The sequence below is a fragment of the Lepidochelys kempii genome, chromosome 11 (assembly GCF_965140265.1).
Source record: "Lepidochelys kempii isolate rLepKem1 chromosome 11, rLepKem1.hap2, whole genome shotgun sequence".
NCBI lineage: Eukaryota > Metazoa > Chordata > Testudines > Cheloniidae > Lepidochelys > Lepidochelys kempii.
The window spans coordinates 9771635-9795341 of NC_133266.1; the positions used below are offsets into that span (position 1 = coordinate 9771635).

At 44.4% G+C, this 23707-nt stretch overlaps 1 long non-coding RNA gene across 1 annotated transcript in view; it reads right to left on the reverse strand.

The window, feature by feature from the left end:
- Nucleotides 1-342: 342 nt before the first annotated feature.
- LOC140895441 (uncharacterized) overlaps nt 343-23707 on the reverse strand; it is a 43484-nt gene continuing 20119 nt past the window's right edge. The window contains exon 3 of the long non-coding RNA XR_012154193.1: nt 343-946. This is a non-coding gene — a long non-coding RNA (uncharacterized lncRNA). The remainder of the gene's footprint in view (nt 947-23707) is intronic.

Consider the following 23707-nt stretch of genomic DNA (forward strand, 5'->3'; position numbering starts at 1 on the left):
ACTGCTTGCTGTGTGCGCCACAATATCTGTGAGAGTAAGTGGGAGACGTTTATGGCGGGGTGGGAGGTTGAGGCAAATCGCCTGGCTGCTGGTTATGCACAGCCAGACACCAGGGCAGTTAAAAAAGCACAGGAGGGCGCGGTACACATCAGAGAAGCTTTGAAAACCAGTTTCATGACTGGCCAGGCTACGGTGTGAAAGTTCTGTTTGGTTCTCCTTGATGAAACCCCCCACCCCTTGGTTCACTCTACTTCCCTGTAAGCTAACCACCCTCCTCTCCTCCCTTCGATCACCGCTTGCAGAGGCAATAAAGTCATTGTTGCTTCACATTCATGCATTCTTTATTCATTCATCACACAAATAGGGGGATGACTACCAAGGTAGCCCAGGAGGGGTGGTGGAGGAGGGAAGGAAAATGCCACACAGCACTTTAAAAGTTTAAAACTTTAAAACTTATTGAATGCCAGCCTTCTTTTTTTTGGGCAATCCTCTGTGGTGGAGTGGCTGGTTGGCCAGTGGGCCCCCCACCGCGTTCTTGGGCGTCTGGGTGTGGAGGCTATGAAACTTGGGGAGGAGGGTGGTTGGTTACACAGGGGCTGTAGTAGCAGTCTGTGCTCCAGCTGCCTTTGCTGCAGCTCAACCATACACTGGAGCATACTGGTTTGATCCTCCAGTAGCCTCAGCATTGAATCCTGCCTCCTCTCATCACGCTGCCGCCACATTTGAGCTTCAACCCTGTCTTCAGCCCGCCACCTCTCCTCCCGGTCATTTTGTGCTTTCCTGCACTCTGACATTATTTGTCTCCACGCATTCGTCTGTGCTCCGTCAGTGTGGGAGGACAGCATGCGCTCAGAGAACATTTCATCATGAGTGCGTTTTTTTTTCTTTCTAATCTTCACTAGCCTCTGGGAAGGAGAAGATCCTGTGGTCATTGAAACACATGCAGCTGGTGGAGAAAAAAAAGGGACAGCGGTATTTAAAAAGACATTTTATAAAACAGTGGCTACAGTCTTTCAGGGTAAACCTTGCTGTTAACATTACATACATAGCACATGTGCTTTCGTTACAAGATCGCATTTTGCCTCCCCCCCACCACGTGGCTACCCCCTCAACCCTCCCCCTCCCCGTGGCTAACAGCGGGGAACATTTCTGTTCAGCCGCAGGCAAACACCCCAGCAGGAACGGGCTCCTCTGTGTGTCCCCTGAAGAAAAGCACCCAATTTCAACCAGGTGACCATGAATGATATCTCACTCTCCTGAGGATAACACAGAGAGATAAAGAACGGATGTTGTTTGAACGCCAGCAAACATACACTGCAATGCTTTGTTGTACAATGATTCCTGAGTATGTGTTACTGGCCTGGAGTGGTAAAGTGTCCTACCATGAAGGACGCAATAAGGCTGCCCTCCCCAGAAACCTTTTGCAAAGGCTTTGGGAGTACATCCAGGAGAGTTGCAAATGCCAGGGCAAATTAATCCTTTCACATGCTTGCTTTTAAACCATGTATAGTATTTTAAAAGGTACACTCAGCAGAGGTCCCTTCTCCACGTGCCGGGTCCAGGAGGCAGCCTTGGGTGGGTTCGGGGGGTACTGGCTCCAGGTCCAGGGTGAGAAACAGTTCCTGGCTGTCGGGAAAACCGGTTTCTCTGCTTGCTTGCTGTGAGCTAGCTACAACCTCATCATCATCTTCTTCTTCTTCGTCCCCAAAACCTGCTTCCGTGTTGCCTCCATCTCCATTGAAGGAGTCAAACAACACGGCTGGGGTAGTGGTGGCTGAATCCCCTAAAATGGCATGCAGCTCATCATAGAAGCGGCATGTTTGGGGCTCTGACCCGGAGCGGCCGTTCGCCCCTCTGGTTTTCTGGTAGGCTTGCCTCAGCTCCTTAAGTTTCACGCGGCACTGCTTCGGATCCCTGTTATGGCCTCTGTCCTTCATGCCCTGGGAGATTTTGACAAAGGTTTTGGCATTTCGAAAACTGGAACGGAGTTCTGATAGCATGGATTCCTCTCCCCATACAGCAATCAGATCCCGTACCTCCCGTTCGGTCCATGCTGGAGCTCTTTTGCGATTCTGGGACTCCATCATGGTCACCTCTGCTAATGAGCTCTGCATGGTCTCCTGCAGCTTGCCACACTGGCCAAACAGGAAATGAGATTCAAAAGTTCGCAGTTCTTTTCCTGTCTGCCTGGCCAGTGCATCTGAGTTGAGAGTGCTGTCCAGAGCGGTCACAATGGAGCACTCTGGGATAGCTCCCGGAGGCCAATACCGTCGAATTGTGTCCACAGTACCCCAAATTCAACCCGGCAAGGCCGATTTAAGCTCTAATCCACTTGTCAGGGGTGGAGTACGGAAATCAATTTTAAGAGCCCTTTAAGTTGAAATAAAGGGCTTCATTGTGTGGACGGGTGCACGTTTACATCGATTTAACGCTGCTAAATTCAACCTAAAGTCCTAGTGTAGACCAGGGCTCAGACTATGTGCTTGCGAGAGGGGAAGTATTGCCTCTTGGAGGCGCCCAGCGGGGGTGGTATATATTTGTCCCAGGTCACTGGGTGGGGGCTCGAGCCGGTTTGCATTGTGTTATTGGAATGGATCCCCTAGATATTGAACCCGGCCCTTGTTGCTGCCAACTCTGACTGGCAGAAGGGTTACATCTGTATCACAAAACCACAACCACAGTTGGCACAAACTGCTCACCCTGTCGGCAATCTCAAGGGCTGCATTGGTATCAAGACTGAATTACTCTCTTGCCATACGAGGTAACGTGCTCTGCATAGAATTTCAGTGTGTAGGCTGGGTAATATGGGGAAGCTTGCACAGCAACTGCTTGGCTGGTGCTAGGGCACTGCAGTACTGTACATATGTATATGGTTACCCATAGGCTGCATTTCAGTGCAGAATGCAGTTATCTCTGTCCACAGTATATTTGGCCATATTGCCTTGCTCTGCATCAAGAACACCTCTTGACATCAGTGGAAGTTCTGTCCTATCTAGCATGGCCCCCTTCACTATAGTCTCTCAGCACCTTGCAATCCTCACTGATTTTATCCTCCTAGCACTTCCCCCTACCTCACAGGGGTGGCGTATTCCCCAGTTTACAGATGGGAAACAGGCACACTGAGGTTTGTGCAAGGTGTTGCACAGGCAGCGTACGAAAGAGTAAATGAACTGGGGTCTCCCAAATCCTGGACTAGCTCCCTTACCACTTAAGCAGTCTTCCTCGCTGTTTCACGTCGAACTTGAGAACAGTCCATGTGCAGCCCGGATTCTGTTCCCAACTTTGCCATTCAGTTTGCTGGATTTTTTAAAATAATGTCTTATGAACTAAATTTGCTGCCTCTCTCAGCAGACCAATTTGGCTTAATAATTAATAGATTGCTCACCACTGGCAACAGGCATAAAAGTCCAAAATGTACATAACTGTTGTCTGCACTAATGTAATAAAACGCTGTTACTTTTATGGCGGTAATTTTAGCAGGAATTTAAATCACTGCCCTGTTGACAATCAGACAAGTCTTCTTTAAATAGACATGCAATGCAATTGAGCTAGTTAACATTACAACACATTATTGTCTTTACCTGCTGCAATCAGCTTTTATTCTCAGTTTTATAATAGGTGTAAATTTTTATATCTCCTTAGGCAAGCAAAGGACTGAACTGAACTTCTGGAAAATTACTTAGAATCAGCTATGGTGATATAATGGAGTAATTATAGTTTCAATGACTTGCTATCTACTGAAAAAAGAAATAGAAGATTCCACATAAAGTACTGAAGGTCAGATGAGAAATTGACAAATAGGAGAAACTACAGCACTGGAGCTATATAAGTCAAGCAATAAAAGCAAAGATTCGGTGCAAGTTCACGTTGCAGCAGAACAACCAGGTGGATGTTTTCGTCCAAATCTCCATTGTAGGTGGTGGAAGTGGGGAAAGACAAGAGGGTTGGAATGAAAATTCCACGGTTTGCCATCAAGAGAGAGTGGTAACTAGGAGAAAAGCAGAGGGAGAATAATCTTGCATTGGAGCTGGAGATATTTATGATTTGTATAGTGGTAGTGCCTGGAGGCCGCATTCAGGGATTGGGGCCCCGCTGCGCTTGGCACTTTATGCAAGCGTAACACAAAGAGCCTCCAGGAGCTTGCAGTGTAAATAGGAAACACGTTGAAATTGCAGTAATGGCGTTTTCTTCATGACATTCCTGAGCTGGAGGGGTGTTTTTGCTCCCATTCCCCCTCCTTGGAGAAACCAATAGGGGATTTGGCTGGAAGGACTTGTGCAGTCTCCAGGAGTCAGTTGAAAGCGCAGGCCATCTGTGCAAAGGCCTCTTGTCTTCTTCTGGCCCACCTCTTCCTTCCTGATTCTATGGCACGAATGAAGCCATGTCCCCATGAGTTCCCCTGCTGGCCAGCTCCCCACACTCCAGCCATCTCAGGAACTTTCCCAAGTGAACTCTGACACTGTGGGATATCCCTGCAGAGCTGACAATGCTGTTGATAAAGCTGTTCTCCAGGCCCTGCTCTCTCAAGCCCGTCTTGCCCTTCCTACCCCTGGAGCATGTGTGGAGGGCTGCTTGTAGGCAAATGAGACCAATGACATGCAGGTAGTGCCCCCCACTTGGCTCTAGGTGGCTCCCATCCCTTCCTTATTGTACAGGGGAGAATTGCGCCTAATTTGAACAATTCCATGGTGATTGTCAAGTAAGTTTAGGCTCAGAGCGGAGGGACTGTAAAACGAAAAGAAAGAAAAGGGGAAGGAAGGTTTGCATGCAAAAGCAATGAGAAAAGTCTAATGAGAAACAACTGGCACATCCTCTGGCTGGGTTAGAAACTCAGCTCCACTCTGACAGCCCCCACTCTGTAGATCTGATGCAGGTGAACCCATGAGTGAAAACGATGAAAAACACAATTGGCCAGAGCAGTTTCCATGTGAAATGCAAAGAGTGAATAAACAACAAATGCAATTTTTAAAATACTCTCAGTTGAGATGAAGTTGGGTAGTATTGGTAACACAGGGTAGGAATTTTTGTTTTTCCCTTATCTTGACAGTGTCCCTTTAAGAAATAAGGGAAATAATGGAGATCTTGAAGAAACCCCATTTCTAGAGCACTCCTGGTGCAATGAGCACATTTATATCAAACTACTCTGCTCCTGTGGATAGTCAGCTGTTTTGACTCAGATAAGCTAAGTCATGGCACATTGAACTTACACGGCCTCATGGGATAAAATGTAATTTTATATCCTGAGGTGATAGAGCCCAGTTTTTATTGCAAAATGTTTTTGTGTCATCTCTTGTGATTATGCAGAACTGTGGGCACAAATGGGACAGTCTGGGGCACAAACACTCTGATTTGCACCTGCAATTCATTTGATGATTGTAAAATTTGCTACACACACAAATGTTATGGGTGCAAATTTTGCTGGCCGAAAGGAAGATCTGCTTGGCTGAAAATTTAGCCTAATTGTTAATTATTATTACTATTATTTATCAAGTACCCAAGAATGTGATAGGTGCTTCAGAGACCTAGAACAAAGAATACCCATCTAGAAGAGTTTGCAATTTAAGTACATGGAAGCTGGAGGACAGAGAAGTAAAATACACCCCATATGATTAAGGAGAGGTGTGGCATGTCTTGTTTATTCCAGTTGTAAAGTGTGAGCTTTCCCCCAAGCCCGGAAGTGGGTGGTGGTGGTTCTGCTTCTGGTCCATCTCTAATAGGAGATACTGCTGGAGATTTTCCATCTTCTATAACTTCAAACCCTTCTCCCTTCCACTCTCACACGGTCTTGTAAACTCAGGAAGTTAGCTGGAAGGTGGTGTCAGTACAGTTCAGGAGCAAAAGGACAGGGCAGAGACAGGCCTAGTGTAATCTAAATGAAGGCAGTATGATCTAATCTGCCATTACATTACACTCAGGCTGTTCCTGTCTCTTGCCCTGTCTCTCCTCCCCTTCCTGCCCACAACAGTGATGAGATAAGAATAAATCAGCTCGGATTGATTGCACCTTGTCTGAAATTTGTAGTCATGCTGGTCCCAGGATATTAGAGAGAAAAAGGGGGTGAGGTAACATCTTGTATTGGACCAATTTCTATTGAACCTGAAGAAGAACTCTGTGGGGCTTGAAGCTTGTCTCTCTCCCCAACAGAAGTTGGTCCAGTAAAAGATATTACCTCACACTGAAAAGCCCTTCAGGCAAGCTGGGTATCCTGGGAAGTCCACATGATTACCACTTTAGTCCAAGACGTGAGCCATCTCAGTTTCAAATAATTATTTCTTGTATGCTAGCCAGTCTTGAGAATTCCCCATTAAAGCTATTCTAATCAATACAGAGTAAGATCCTCCTCAGAAATAGCTGGATGAAGCCAGCAATTAATCTGATGAGCTGAGTCCCTGGATCGGTCTCCCCATCTCTGTGTTGCTTGGCCGAGCAGGGCGATGCGCTGGGGATGGGAAACAGGCTGCACCATCATAAATAGCTGCACGTTGTTCTGTAGATGTTAAGAAGCTGGGGTGGGATTAGTCTCCCTAAATTCCCTCTGGGGTAGTACAGTTCTGTCCTACTGCCAATGCAGGGCTGTGCCTTAAAGACACACGCTGTCCCACAGGATACTGTAAGGACACACTTGAGTTTTGGTTGGTGTGCTGCAATCTCTGTTATATGGGAGGGCATCGAGGCCGTTACTGTGTGAAATGAGGTCAACAAAACCTCATTTTTGGAGGCCTGTGAGGTGAACCCTGAGGGAGTTGAGAAGGCCCTTCTTCAGCTGCCATCTCGATGCTCTCAGCTCAGTGGTGCCTGCTACAGAACCACTTGACAGCCTTAGGGATTATAAGAGGAGATATGGTAGAAAATGGGACTGGCCACAACTGCCATGGCTTTTTGGCTCATTATAATCCATGTAAACATGCAGCATGATCACATCCAAAAGGGGATCTGGCAAATAAGAAAAGCAAAGCAACTTGAAGTCAGCTGTGGGAAGCATGGGACTCAGGCTGGAATTTACCATCCAACACCATCCAGGGCTGTGAGGAAGTCTGGATCCAGACAAGAGTTTTGTGGCTTAGTCATTCTGGGCCTGTTCTCCTCTCACTTACTCCAGTTTCACAGTGGGGTAGCCCTGTTGATCTCAGTGGACTTATTCCTGATTTAGACAGGTTTCCCTGAGAGGAGAATCGGGCACTCTCTCTAATGAGCAGAATAGAACACCTGATTGGAACACACCCAAACTCCCATTGACGTCAATGGCATTTTTTGTAGGATTTGTCCTTGAGAGTGAGAGCTGGGAAGAGACAATGAGTTAGGTCCTGCACGTAACACCCCCTACCCCCCCCCCCCGTGCCCCCTCCCCGCCCAGTTCCCAGCCATTCACAATGTGTGTGAGAGAGAAAGAACCCTACTCACATACTGGCTGGGAGGCCATTCAATAAAAAGGCTTTGTCCTCTCCATGCCCCGTGCTCCCATTAGTGCTTTTCAGCAAGCTGAGCAGTGCCATGAGTACTAGCAATGAACGCTCACTGAATGCATCTCACAGCTTTGCAGGGCCAGCAGTATGGTTATCGCTTCCTTTCGGCCCGGAGGGTCATCCCCAGAGCTGTAAAATCATGGGAGCTCAGCTCTACAGTACTAGCTGCAGGCTAGGGAGGTTGCTGTGTTACATTAAATTAACCCCCAGAACCAGCTTTTCTTGGCCATTGGCTTCTTTTTCAAGACGAGCAGGAACAGTCTTTGGCCTGAGTCAGGAAATCAGAACAAGAAGCCCCATAAAGTACTAGATAGAAAGACATCTCCCTCTCACACTCACACATATGTTTTAGATTCCTATTCTTCTTGAGAGCTTTGAGAAAATGTATGTGTCATAAATATAAAGGGAAGGGTAAACCCCTTTGAAATCCCTCCTGGCCAGGGGAAAGCTCCTCTCACCTGTAAAGGGTTAAGAAGCTAAAGGTAACCTCGCTGGCACCTGACCAAAATGACCAATGAGGAGACAAGATACTTTCAAAAGCTGGGAGGAGGGAGAGAAACAAAGAGTCTGTATCTGTCTGTAGTCTTCTTTGTCGGGGATAGACCAGGAATGGAGTCTTAGAACTTTTAGTAAGTAATCTAGCTAGGTATGTGTTAGATTATGATTTCTTTAAATGGCTGAGAAAAGAATTGTGCTGAATAGAATAACTATTTCTGTCTGTGTATCTTTTTTGTAACTTAAGGTTTCGCCTAGAGGGGTTCTCTATGTTTTTGAATCTAATTACCCTGTAAGATATCTACCGTCCTGATTTAACAGGGGGGGATTTCTTCATTTCTATTTACTTCTATTTTTATTAAAAGTCTTCTTGTAAGAAACTGAATGCTTTTTCATTGTTCTCAGATCCAAGGGTTTGGGTCTGTGGTCACCTATGCAAATTGGTGAGGCTTTTTATCCAACATTTCCCAGGAAAGGGGGGGTGCAAGTTTTGGGAGGATTATTCATTGTTCTTAAGATCCAAGGGTCTGGGTCTGTAGTCACCTAGGCAAATTGGTGAGGCTTTTTACCAAACCTTGTCCAGGAAGCGGGATGCAAGGTTTTGGAAAGTATTTTGGGGGGAAGGACGCGTCCAAACAGCTCTTCCCCAGTAACCAGTATTAGTTTGGTGGTGGTAGCGGCCAGTCCAAGGACAACGGGTGGAATATTTTGTACCTTGGGGAAGTTTTGACCTAAGCTGGTAAAGATAAGCTTAGGAGGTTTTTCATGCAGGTCCCCACATCTGTACCCTAGAGTTCAGAGTGGGGGAGGAACCTTGACAGTATGTATTTTGGATTTGCCATGTCATAAATATAAAGGGAAGGGTAAACCCCTTTAAAATCCTTCCTGGCCAGAGAAAAAATCCTCTCACCTGTAAAGGGTTAAGAAGCTAAAGGTAGCCTCGCTGGCACCTGACCAAAATGACCAATGAGGAGACAAGATACTTTCAAAAGCTGGGAGGAGGGAGAAAAACAAAGGGTCCATGTCTGTCTGTGTGATGCTTTTGCCGGAGACAAAACAGGAATGGAGTCTTAGAAGTTAGTAAGTAATCTAGCTAGGTATGTGTTAGATTAGGATTTCTTTAAATGGCTGAGAAAATAGCTGTGCTGAATAGAATGAATATTCCTGTCTGTGTGTCTTTTTTGTAACTTAAGGTTTTGCCTAGAGGGATTCTCTATGTTTGAATCTAATTACCCTGTAAGGTATCTACCATCCTGATTTTACAGAGGTGATTTCTTTTTACTTCTATTAAAAGTCTTCTTGTAAGAAAAATGAATGCTTTTTCATTCTTCTCAGATCCAAGGGTTTGGGTTTGTGGTCACCTATGCAAATTGGTGAGGATTTTTACCAAACCTTTCCCAGGAAGTGGGGTGCAAGAGTTGGGAGGATTCTGGGGGGAAAGACGTGTCCAAACTATGTTTTCTCAGGAACCCAGATAAAGTTTGGTGGTGGCAGTGGAAATCCAAGGGCAAAGGGTAAAATAATTTGACCTTGGGGAAGTTTTAACCTAAGCTGGTAAAAGTAAGCTTAGGAGGTTTTCATGCAGGTCCCCACATCTGTACCCTAGAGTTCAGAGTGGGGAAGGAACCTTGACATGGTGTAAGCGGTGGAATTAACCTGAAATCCTTTTGAGATCAATTTGAGATTTTTTTGAACCAGAAAAACAGATTTTAAAAAGGAATTTTTTTTTCCTTTGGGGCTGCTGCAAAGGAGGTCCAACTGAAAGCAGCTAGTTTTTTCTCTGCTTTGGGGCCAGAGCAGAGACAAAAGGGGATTATCTGTGTGAATTGCAGAATTTTATTATTTTATTTTTTTTTATTTTTTAATTATTTTATTAATTATCTGTGTGAATTTTCTTTGCCTGGAGGCAGAATAGTTAACCTCCTGCAGGGAAATTCAGTCTTCACAAACCTGAGGTTTTTTTCCCTCTAAAAGTAAATAGGGGAGGTGTTCTACCCATTTGCCTGGAGACAAAAGTGGTAGGGTTTGGGTTTTTTTAGGATTTTGATTTTTTTTTTTACAAGGAGCACAGATTGTCTCAATTATTTGACTACAACCAAAGACCTTAGTCAAGACCCTCCATTTATAGGCCAGAGGGAGTTTTAAGCAGGACCAATGCTCACTGACTGCAGTGGGAATTGCACCTGCTTATTCCAGGGCTGAATCTGGCCCAAAGTTTGCACAAGTTGGACTTGAAAAGAAAATCAATAATTAATGTTTCTAAAGAACCTGCTCCTTGGGGCAAGAGGAAAAAGGGACAAAGCTTTTTGCCCAAACAGTTCTGAGTTAATTAGCACACTGATCAGGGAAAGTGTGCAAAAAAGTGCAGCCAGGTGATTTTTCCTTATTTAACCTCCTAACCAATAATTCAGAAAAAAGCAATTTCTTTTAAATCTGAGTTCTGGGTGAATGCATTTTATCCTAGCTCCATTAAATTACTCCCCTGCTAAGTTCTCATGAAATAGGTTGTTTGTGCCAGCAGCCTGTGTTCGCTCCCTGAAATCATTCAAATCAAAATGCTCTGTGTTTATTAGTACTGATGCATAATTCTCTTTTGGTGTGGAGTTTGGAGACTAAGTTATCTGTTCCCAGATTGCAGCTTCCCTTCTTTTTGAATCTTGCAATTTAGGGCACCTACATTCCCTCGCTGTAATAGGCAGATGTGCAGACACATACACAGCCATGCAGGCTCCAGCAAGAAAGTCAGTAAATGTGGTGCATTCTTTCTTGCTCTGTTCACTGATGATCCAAATTCTGCTGTCAATGACACACATACAGCTGAGTTATCTTGAGAATGTGGCCCTATACAGTACTTGATGAATACTTCAGGGTGGTAACGGTAGGGATTGTATTACAACTTTGGGCATGGCTATGCAAATAAGCACATGTGACTATGCTAATGTGTTAACCCTTTGAGTATGTCCAGTGTCAACTAAAAGTTTCCAGATGTTTCAGACTGAGTTGAGTATTCATGAGGTTGGTGCTACGTGGATGCACTGAACGGGGCTGGTTGGAAATTTTCCACTAAGGTTTTTTTGTCAGAAAATACTGATTGGCCACAAACAAGCCTGTTTGTGGAAACATACCTGTTCTGATGAAATTTTCATTGAGAAAGAGAGACCCATCCCAGCATAGCCAGTTGATGTTAGTGCACTCACCACCAGGCTACAGAATGGCTCCAACAGGAGAGACTGGCTCTAGCCCAGAGGTTAGCGCACTCACCTGGGATTTTGGAGACCCAGGTTTGAGTCCTTGCTCTGAATCAGGTGGAGTAGGGACTTGAGCCTAGGTGTCCCACATCCCAGAGGAATGCCCTGGCCATTGGCTTTTCGGGCATGGGTCTGGGCTGTTGTCTTGTCATTCTTCATGGAACGGAATTCTTGTTTTCCGACCAGCGCGATTGCTGAGCAGTTACTGTACATCACCCAGAGAAGGTGCTGCAGTAACATCCTGTTGCTGCCACCTTGGAGCCTTCCACTCTATAACAACCTTGCAACTCCTGCATCCTTGTGAATGGGAGACCAGGCATGTCATAGAATTGAGATGTGTGGGACTGAGATGCTGGAAGGAAGAGGGTTACTGCTCTGGTATTTATCTGGTGCTTGGTACTTATCACCTTCTGGCAAGACTTGCCATTGTCAGCTATGCTGGTGTCTGTATGTCCCTACCCCCAGCCTGAGGTGTAACTGAGCATTACTAATAACTTACCTGGTCATGCTACTGTGTACTGAGCCTTTCACTCTGTCTACGTTGCCATACTTTCTGCTGCAGCAGCAACAGAGGGACGGAGATTAGACAAATCTGCTGTAGCTTTGCTTGTCCTTATGCTGCTGCAGAATTCTCTCACACAGTAGCGTGCTGAAAACCTACCACAGTTGCTCCTGATTGGTGCCCTTCATGGAAGTCTTGTCTGATGGGTCTATGACAGTCTAGCTGCTACATCCATACAATCTTCTCATCTCAGCAGTTGGTCCCTCCAGTTCAGAGCTGATGCACATGGGTGCAGGGGCATGGCATTTGTGCTGCTGGATGGGGTGAGGGGAAGCTTGCACTGCTACTGCCTGTGCTGTAGATGGAGGACTTCAGTCTCCAGGACACTGCCTGGCACCTTCTAGCACAACCAAATTAATTTAAAATTATACAGATACATCCAGCATCAAAATCCATCGGTTCAGATTCTGATCTCAGTTATACTGGTCTAATTCTGGAGTAACTCCAGTTAAATTCCCATCGATGATATCAGAAGTTGGTCCACTGATGCCAGCGTTTGACTGCTTTCCAGAACTTCCCTGGCACTTCACTCGAAAGAACCAGAAGCAAAGAAGGAAAGGACACCCAATGATCCCTTGCAATGAATGAATGTATCTTTAATGGTCTGGAAAGATCCCCTCATTCCCCACCACAGGGTTTGCGTAGGATCCAATGCACAGTGAGCAAGGGTACAGTCTAGATGGGAGATGCATTCAAAAGGCCTGAGTCTACCCTTTTGTATTATACAGGTATAAATCCATTGACTTCAGCCGAGTCCCTCCTGATTTACATCAGCATAAGCGAGGGAAGAATCTGACTCTTAGTGTATTAATTCCAGTCTTCAGGGACAAGATGGTGTCTAATAATGTTCTCTAATGTATTCTCCAGCCATTCGCAAACAGCTTTAATGGCTTGTTTATCTCCTCTAAAATGATGAATACATCACTCATCGATTGGCCTTATTAAGTGACTAACATGCCATGGGTGGCTTAGCGGCTGAAGCATCAGGGCTGAAATAATTGGATTCACTGGAACCCTACATCTGAATCCTGGCAGAATCACTAATGTCTTTGACACACTTGGATACTACTGCACTGGGGGCCTAGAAGCACCTGGATAGACAGCCAGGCAGTCAGCTCGGGCCCATTATCTTTACCCCAGGGAAGTTTTAGATTGAATTTTACTGTAAGTTTTGTGAGTGAGACTTTAAAAATGAAATTCTCTGTTCTCTTTGGGAATTAAAGAACCCATGGTGTTTTTCCTATGTCCTTGGTCAAAGTCTCCCCCCTGCTCCCATTACACACTTCTGCCTTCCTGTCACACACACACACACACTCATGCAGAGATGGCTGAATTTCAGTGACAAACAAGGTAATTCTTGCATGTGAAGATGGTTGGCCACATTGGCAAAGGGTCAGCACCCACAGTTGGGGCCGGTTTTTCAATAAAGCTCAGCATCCAACACGGTAAAAGTCTTTTGGAAATTTGGCCACTTATTTTGATGCCTAGATGGTTGCTGAATTCCCTTGGACGCATGTGGCCCTATGTACAATTGCTGAGTTCTTTTGAAAATCTGGTCCAAACCCCTCAGTCCTTCTTCAAGCAAAGTTCCCTTTGGCCAGCAGAGACAGCAGAATTTGGCCTACAGCTGGTAAAGTGCTTTCAAATTTGGCGGGGGGATACTGGGTATGAAAGACACAATGTCTGACTCTTAAATCTCTCCCTTCTCCCTCGGAAGACACAACAGCACTTCTTTGGGACAGTGGCTAAATATGGGCCAAATACTGGAGCACTAAAATTGGTTGAACCTTCGAAGGAAGCCTGAGGAAGAGCTGAAGGATTTGCTCTAATATTTTAAAGGAAATTCGCTGTAGCCGTGTTTCAATAATCAAAAGAATAGACTATTTCTTGTGGGAACTTGCTCTCTGTAGCATCTGCATTGCAAGAGGACTCTCCTACATATGTATCAAGGAAATGAATGGCACAAAATATATTAATTAACAGCCTGAAGAAATTAAGGTAAATTAAGGACACAGTGAATTTTTTTTTATTAATGTAGCTGATTCTCAGGAAGCAAATGGGTCTACATAGAGAAATCAGAATAGGGAGATGCATTGCAAGAATGTCTAACCATGCCAAAACCACAAATAAAGATGCCAAAGATTAACCAAGTGCAAATTAAACACATCTGTGTTAGAAAACAAAACACAAATTCTAAGGAGCTAGTCACCTGTCTTGTAACCTATACCTTACTCATCAGATTGGCCTACCTAGTTACTCAAATACCATTTAGTGCAGATAAAATAAAAACCAATCTAAATCCTTTCCATACATGCAGATCAGACATTTCTTCAGGTTTTAAAAGTTCATGTTGCTTTTTCCACCACTACTTTTCATCTTCAGGAAATGGCACTTTCTTGCTCCCACATGGGAGCAAAAATGGAAATTCCTGGATCTAAGTGAATGATCTTGAATTCCCATAAGTCTTCTTTCCAATGTATTTTAGAAGGTCCGCTTTGATGATGATTGAGTTCCTTTCGCATTCACTTTCTGAGAATACTCTAACAGGTAGTTTTGCTGGGAGGAAAATTTTCAGGAAAAGAGAATTTTCAGCAAGAATTTCAGATAATTCGCATGAAGTTAATTTCAAATTCATAATCATGAGTGCTCACATCAGGGACCTGATTCTAAATCGGCAAGTTATGCTCATCCAATCAGAGAGCAGATATAGACCATGTGACCTATGTGTTCCATCAAAACAGCTTAATTTCAATCCTCAGTATTCTGAAGGAACTGTTTGTGAATGAGCTGCAATTATTTGGTGAATAATTTTGAATAACAAATTCAAGAAAATTGGGATTATTTTCCCCCGGATAGTTAGCAATGGAAAAGAGAGGAAATGAGTCAAATATGTGATTTTTTGCAAATTATTTGCCCAACTCCAGAACTGACAAAATAACAAAGGAAGCTGTTTTTGTTCTATTTGCAGCCAGCACTGGAAGCAAAAGTGCCCCAAATCTCTCTGCAAAGCCTGTTCTGACCAGATTTCTAGCCAGTTTTATGAAATAGGTTTGATTTAACTGTAAAGAAGCATTTTGGCTGCACTAGTGAATCTTAGGGTTTGTCTACACATTAACGTGAACTAGATACCTTTAAATTCAGGATCTACATGGGGCCGTTACAGCTCAACACTTTAGTGTGACTGCGACTCACACCCACATAATCCGCAGTGTGGGGCTGTGTAGACGAGCTCTTAAATTCATTGACACTCGTATGCATGGGAACTAACACTTTATAAAGCCAGTGGGAGTCTTTCTGGGGACAGGTTGCCCTACAACTGCAGGATTTCTTGCACCTTTCTCTGAAGCAGCTGGTACTGGTCACTGTCAAAGACCAGGATACTGGATTAGATGGATTGTGGTTCTGATCCAGTATGGCAATTCTTTCAATAGTCTTTGGGTCAGACCCATAAGTAGATTCCCTACATACATCAATTAGCTTGGGAAGTGCTGAAGTCTGGTGCTGAAAAGCCTGTCCTTTCTTCCTTATTGTTCTGTTGGCTCATGCATTGTTTCCCTCAGTAATTAACAAGGACAGATACCTACTTCTCTAGTGATTATTTAACTGCACTGACAATTCCAGAGCTCTCCCTGGGGACCGTCCCAAATGTGACATGCTTTTTAAGTTACGTCCCTTTATTGATCTCTTGTCTGAATAATTCCAAGAGGTAGCTGCTCCTGGCCATGGCATGTCTGTAACCAAGCTGACAGTGTCATTCACGGGGAGAATTATTTTTAAAAGGACGCCTCTTCAGCATCATGCGTAGTATTTCAAATTTAATAAGCTCTTTTAGAGCTCCCTGGGCAGATCAGATATATTAGAGATGGATCAGAACCTTGAATCTGAGTGCCCCAGTGTATTGGGGGCTTAAGTGGGGATGTGAATCCCCAGACCGAAGTGCACCCCTTCAGTTTTAATTTCTGTTTGGGTCCAAAGCTAGAAGTGGCCCATGTTCCTGTTCATATGCAGCTTGAAGCCCCACTAAAACAATTTGTGTTGGGAGAGTTTGTCCCAAAATTTGAGGAAACTCTGAGAATGGCTGATTTTGGAAGGATGGCAGGAATCTCATGAGAAAAGCCATTATTTTGGGCTGAAATTTCACAAGAAAAAGATTACAAGGTCTGCATGCCCTCCAATGTGAACCTGAGCCCTGGCCTTGAACCCAAACTGTAAATTCCAGCTAAAATCTAAGCCAGGCTGAAAGTCTGACTTGAATGCCACTTCCTTGATGTTGTATCCTTAGGGGCAGCAGTTTTAGGAATGAGTCACTTGAGACACAGAGAACTGTGAGCCATGAAAGCAGCCATTTATTTTCACACAGTGAACTAACCAAACCAGCCAAAACTGGCTGGGCTATCCCCTAATAATCTAACTCAGTTGCCATAGCAACAACAAGGTGCTATTACCACGACAACCATATACACAACATATTCCTCCCCCCTTAATAAGAACATCCCCTAAATAAAACAAACACTAAACTAGAGAAGGAGGGTAGACTGCCTCCCAGCATTCCCAGCTAAACCCCAGGGATTACTTTGCCCCATAACCGTGGATTCGCCGTAGCTAAAGATCCAGCCATTGAGGAGATCTTCTGTCTCTAGTGGATTACAGCAAAATTCTGGTGTTGTTGCACTCAAAAATACCTTGGGCGCAGGCCTGACAATGGGCTCAGGGTTCGTAGTGCGAATGGATGAGGAAGTGGTATCAGCTTGTTCCGGGCAACGGGGTATCTCAGCCGCCAGCAGTAATGGAGGAGAACAGTCAGGAACAGGTGATTCTTGATTCGGTGTCTCGCCAGAAGAGGTGAAGTCAGACAACTCAACTGAAGATGTGTCCTGAGGACTGGCATGACCGGGCAACAGTTGATCTACATGTCGCTGTCAGGTGAGATCCTCTGCAGTCCAGACGGGGTAGGAAACAGGTCCTGTTTGAGTGATGACAGTGGCAGGGACCCATTTAGCTCCAGAAGTATAATTCCGAGCCAAAATTGGCTGTCCCGAGCTAAAGGTTCGGTCTTTTGCTCTGGGTGCATGTCTGATGACTTGATATTGCTGCTGACGTTGCACAATTTGTCTGGGTTCAGAAGGTTTCAGCAGATCAAAGCAAGTGCACAGCTGTCGTCCCATCATTAGAAGGGCCGGGGATGCCTTGGTGATAGCATGAGGAGTGTTTCTGTAGGAAAGTAAGAAGGTGTCCAGACGCTTTTGAATGGAGTGTTGTCGCCTTGCTGATTTCAAAGCTTGTTTCGTTGTCTGCACAAATCTTTCAGGTAATCCATTGGTGGATGGGTGATATGGTGCTGAAATGATGTGGTGTATCCCATTTGCCTTCATAAAATTTTGAAGCTCCTGAGAGACGAACTGCAGTCCATTGTCACTCACAAGTTGTTCTGGCAGACCGAAACAACTAAAGAGTCCCTGTAGTTTTTGGATAGTACTCTCTGCAGTAGTGAACTGCATTATAGAGACTTCTGGCCATTTAGAATGGGTATCTACCACCACCAAGAACATGCTTCCTTCAAGGGGGCCAGCAAAGTCAACATGAATACATTGCCACAGGTTTTCAGGCCAGTCTCATGGGTGTAGGGGCACCCACTGGGGTGCACGACACCCTGACGTGACATACAAGCTCTTGCCTTCTCTTCAATAGCATTGTTCAATCCAGGCCACCAAAAATAGCTTTGTGCAATTTCCTTCATGCGCACTATTCCACAGTGACCAGAATGTAGCTGTTCTAACATCTGTGATCTCAGTGATGGTGGGATAATGACACGTCTCCCCCACGACAAACAACCAGATTGGATCGATAACTCCATACTCCCGGACATGTAGGTAACAAGGTTGGGTGAGACCGGAGAGGTTCGTCGAGATTTTCCATGCATCACCAGTTCCATAACTTGGGATAATACTGGATCAACATGAGTTGCCTTCTTTATCTGAGTAGCAGTGATGGGTGTATTCTCTACATGTTCAAAGTAGAAGATTTCCTTTTGGGCAGTATCTTGATGTTTGACTGGCAAAGGCAACCTTGAGAGACCCCATCTGCATTGCCGTGCAGAGTGGATTTCCGATATTTGATTTCATATGTGTGCACTGAAAGTAACAATGCTCAATGTTGCATATGACTAGCAGTTAATGGGGGAATGCCTGTGTAGTGTCCAAAAATTGACGTCCGAGGTCGATGGTCTGTAAGAAGAGTAAACTTCCGCCCAAACAGGTACTGATGAAACTTCCAAATTCCAAAAACGATTCCCAATGCCTCACGTTTGATTTGGGCATAGTTGTTTCTGCTTTGCTTAGAGAGCGTGAAGCAAAAGCAATAGGTCTCTCTTTTCCCGAAGGCATAATGTGTGACATGACTGCTTCCACTCCACAAGGGGAGGCATCAAAGGCCAATTGTAGGGGTAAGGATGGATCAAAGTGCATTAGAACTTCAGAATTTACCTATGCATCCTTAGCTTTGTTAAATGCAACATTACAGACTTCAGTCCACTTCCAGGTCTTGTTCTGCCTAAGGAGTTTGTGTTCTGGTTTTAGCAGTGTGGCTAACTGTGAGATGAACTTTCCATAATAGTTCAATAGTCCTAGAAACGAGCACAGCTGGCTAACCTTTCGAGGCGGGAGAGCCTCCCCAATAGCCTTAACTTTTGCAGGGGCCTTATGAAGACCCGCAGCATCAATGATGTGTCCCAAATATTCAACAGAGGGTTGGAAGAATTCACACTTGTCTTTGTGGACTCGTAGGCCATACTCTTCCAGTCTTTGTAGGGTAGCCTCTAAATTATTTAAGAGATCCTCTTCATTCCTTCCAGTGACCAGGATGACATCCAGATAGCACTGAACTCCTGGCAAGCCACACAAGATCTGGTCCATAGCCCTCTGGAACAGGGTGGGAGCAGATGTTATTCTGAAGGGTAGGCAACAGTATTGATAAAGCCGCTTATGAGACACAATAGTCAACAGCTCTTTTCATTGACGTGCATCTGTAAATACGCTTGACTCAGATCAGTCTTACTGAACTTTTGTCCCCCAGCCAGGCCTGTGAAGAGGTCCTCGATGTGGGGAAGTGGGTATTGCTCTGCACACAACACCAGGTTGACAGTGAATTTAAAATCACCACAAATCCGGCGGGAGCCAACTTTCTTCGCTATTGGAATGATAGGAGTGGCCCATGGGCTATGGGTAACTGGTATTAGGACTCCATTGGTGACCAGGCGCTCCAGGTCTGCCTAAACTTTCGGCCTGATGGCATATGGCACAGTTCGGGCTTTCAGATATTTTGGTTGACTGTCACGTTTAATGTTCAATGTCACAGTGATTCCCTTCATACTTCCCAGATCCTCTCCAAAAACAGCAGCATGTTTCCTTAGTATAGTGGCCAGACCGGGTTCTTCTTTAGTCGTTTGGTGAACTTCTGCCCAGTTCAGCTGAATCTTCCCAAGACAAGACCTACCCATTAAGGCTGGGTAATTACCTCTCATCACAAACAGTTGCAATTGAGCAGCCTGTCCATTGAGCTCCACCTTAACATCAGTAGTGCCCAACATGGGCACAGCTTCTCCCGTATACGTCTTCCGAACAGTTTTTGTTGCCTTAAGCGGAAGATGCTGTAGCTTTTCTTTATACACCGTCTCAGAGACCAGCGAGACGGCTGTACCAGTGTCCAGTTCCATGCGTATAGGTTTGCCATCCAACAATGGGGTTACCCAGTATTCATGTGAGCCCACTGCCAAAGGCAAAACGTGGAGTGGCACTTCTTCTTGCGATGAGGAGTCCCCTGGGTCATTCTGGGTCTGCTCTAGGGCGTGCAGGTTCCCCTTTTTGGTCGGACAGACCACAGGCCTCTTTTTCTTTTGTTTACAGGCACACGTAGTGTGTCCCTTTTTGCCACAGTGTTGACACACCAGGTCCTGACACCAGCATTCTGAGGCCTGGTGACCTGGATTACCACAGTGGCAACATTCCTGACTTTGCACAGTTTTGTGGGTAGGTTCTTGTGACACTTTATGCACCCTAGGGGATGCACCGATGTGTTGAGCCTCCTTTGTAGCCAGTTCCCTGGAGACCGCAATATCCACAGCCTTCGGTAAGGTAAGCTGAGCCTCTGTCAATAGCTGCTTCCGTATAGCTTCACTGTACAGGCCACACACTGCCCTGTTACGCAGGGCATCATTTAACATCTCCTTAAATTCACAGTGTTCTGCTATCCTTTTTAAAGTTGCTGCAAATTGTAGAACTGTTTCATCTTCTTTTTGGTCTCTTTTGTGGAGCCTATATCTTTCAGCAATTACCAGTGGTTTTTGAGAAAAATGGGACCCCAGGATTTCCACAGTGTCACTGTAAGATTTGGTCTCAGGCTTAACAGGGTGTAGTAAGCTGCGTAGCAGGGAGTAGGTTTTACCCCCCACCCCAACACTTAAGAATATTGGCACCTTCTTCTCTTCTGTAATGTCACTTGCAATAACAAAAAGCTCAAAACGCTCAGTATACACATGCCATTTGCACTATATTCTCCTCAAAAGGTTCCAGTGGCCCTGTAAGTGTAGCCAGGGTTTTAGTTTCAGGTTTTACAGTCAGTGCCAACAAGCCAGCACAGTCAGTGCAAACAAGACAGTTCTCACCCCATTCCAAAAGCTAAAAGATTTTGGTTGTTTTTGTTTTTGTTTCTTTTTTTTTCTTTTCTTTTTTTTCACCTTGACTTCTACTTCCTTCTGTTGCTGGGGCAGCACAGGGATCCCATTCTCGTTGTCACTTTGTTGTATCCTTGGGGGCAGCAGTTTTAGGAAGAAATCACTTGAGATACAGGGAGCTGTGAGCCATGAAAGCAGCCATTTATTTTCACACACTGAACTAACCAAACCAGCCAAAACTGGCTGGGCTATCCCCTAATAATCTAACTCAGTTGCCAGAGCAACAACAAGGTGCTATTACCACGACAACCAACTACACAACACTTGACATGTACAACCGTAGGTATGCCACCTGTTTCTCTCTCTGTTCTTATGTGTAATTGTTGTATATTCTAAGAAATAAAGCAGTGTTTTATTGCAACCTAAAAGAGCTGGCTGAGAAGCTCTCTGGATCATTAATACTGACTTTCAATAACTATTGGAACACTGGGGAAGTTCCAGAAGACTGGAAGAAATCTAATGTTGTGTCTATATTTGAAAAAGGAAAACGAGAAAACTCCTCTAATTATAGGTCCTTCAGTCTCACATCAGTTCCAGGCATAGTACGGAACCTGACTGATACAGAATTAATGGAAGGTAATATAATATAATTTATTCCAGTCAACATGGGTTTATCAAAAATAGTTCTGTCAAACTATCTCTATATATATATTATGAGACGACAAGTTTGATTGATAAAGGTAAGAGTGTTGATTTGATTTCTATCAGGCATTTGATGTGGTGCTGCTAGACAATTTAGTTAAAAAACAGGAAAGTTACAAAATTAACATGGCCCACAGTAAATGGATCAAACGCTGGCTAACTGATAGGTGTCAAAATGTAACAGTAAATTGAGAATCATCATCAAGTGGGTGTGTTTCTATTGGAGTCCCACAGGGATCAGTTCTTGGCCATATGCTATTTAACATCTTTATCAGTGACCTGGGGAATGGTGAATAATGAAGATGTCAGGTCACTGATACAAAGCAATCTGGATCATGTGGTAAGCTGGGTGCAAGCAAACAATATGTAAATGTATGCATCTAGGAACAAAGAATGAAGACCATACTTACAGGAAGAGGGACCCTAACAGGGTAAGTAGTGACTCTGAACAAACATTGGGGGATCATAGTGAATAATCTGTGGAACATGATCTCCCCGTGTAATGCTGTGGCCAAATGGGTTCATACAATCCTTGGATGCATAAACAGGGGAATCTCTAGTAGTTTACATAACCTCTGTCTTTGGTAATGGTGTAAATGTTGCTGGAATACCATGTCCAGTTCTGGTGTCCACAGTTCAAGAAGGATGTTGCTAAATTGGAGAGGGTTCAGAGAAAAGCCATGAAAATGTTTACAGGATTAGAAAACATGCCTTTGAGTGACAAGCTCAAGGAGATTGAGCTATTTAGTTTAATAAAGAGAAAGTTAAGGCGTGACAGTCTACAGGGGAACAAATGTTTGATAATGGGCTCTTCAATCTAGCAGAGAAAGGTATACAACAATCCAACGGTTGGAACCTGAAGCTAGACAAATTCAGATTGGAAATAGTGTGTAGAATTTTAACAGCTGAGTGTAATTAACTGAGGGTCATTGTGGATTTTCCATCACTGACAATTTTTAAATCAAGTGGATATATTTTTTAAAAGATCTGCCATAGGAATTATTTTGGGGAAGTTCTAGATGAGCACAGTGGTCCCTTCTGGGCTTTGAATCTATAGGGAAAGCAAAACATTTGACCAAGAGTAGACTGAATAACTGGGGAACTAATGAGTAAGTGATCCACACTTCAGGACACAACCAAGTTTCAGAGGAAGTGGAGTTTCGGGTTAGAAGAATTCCGGTCTAGGGTTTACTCAGTGTATATGCCAATAATAAGTCATTATTTAATGGGACAGATTCTTGTGCTTGACAAAGGACCCCGGGAAGGGAGGACAAAGGCTGCCTTAACATTGTCTTATTACCCTGTCATAAATTCATTGTTACCATATCTGCTTCTTATCTTTCAGAGTAGCAGCCATGTTAGTCTGTATTCGCAAAAAGAAAAGGAGTACTTGTGGCACCTTAGAGACTAACAAATTTATTTGAGCATAAGTTTTCGTGAGCTACAGCTCACTTCATCGGAAGCATTCAGTGGAAAATACAGTGGGGAGATTTATATACATAGAGAACATGAAACAATGCATGTTACCATACATACTGTAACCAGAGTGATCACTTAAGGAGAGCTATTACCAGCACGAGAGTGGGGGATGGGGACCTTTTGTAGTGATAATCAAGGTGGGCCATTTCCAGCAGTTGACAAGAACGTCTGAGGAACAGTAGGGGGTGGGGTGGGATATACATGGGGAAATAGTTTTACTTTCCGTAATGACCCATCCACTCCCAGTCTTTATTCAAGCCTAAGTTAATTGTATCCAGTTTGCAAATTAATTCCAATTCAGCAGTCTCTCATTGGAGTCTGTTTTTGAAGTTTTTTTGTTGAAGAATTACAACTTTTAGGTCTGTAATCGAGTGACCAAAGAGATTGAAGTGTTCTCCAATTGGTTTTTCTATGTTATAATTCTTGATGTCTGATTTGTGTCCATTTATTCTTTTACGTAGAGACTGTTCAGTTTGTCCAATGTACATGGCAGAGGGGCATTGCTGGCACATGATGGCATATATCACATTGGTAGATGTGCAGGTGAACGAGCCTCTGATAGTGTGGCTGATGTGATTAGGCCCTATGATGATGTCCCCTGAAGAGATATGTGGACACAGCTGGCAACGGGCTTTGTTGCAAGGATAGGTTCCTGGGTTAGTGGTTCTGTTGTGTGGTGTGTGGTTGCTGGTGAGTATTTGCTTCAGGTTGGGAGGCTGTCTATAAGCAAGGACTGGCCTGTCTCCCAAGATCTGGGAGAGTGATGGGTCCTCCTTCAGGATAGGTTGTAGATTCTTGATGATGCGTTGGAGAGGTTTTAGTTGGGGGCTGAAGGTGATGGCTAGTGGCATTCTGTTGTTTTCTTTGTTGGGCCTGTCCTGTAGTAGGTGACTTCTGGGTACTCTTCTGGCTCTGTCAATCTGTTTCTTCACTTCAGCAGGCGGGTATTGTAGTTGTAAGAATGCTTAATAGAGATCTTGTAGGTGTTTGTCTCTGTCTGAGGGGGTTGGAACAAATGCGGTTGTATTGTAGAGCTTGGCCGTAGACAGTGGATCGTGTGGTGTGGTCTGGATGAAAGCTGGAGGCATGT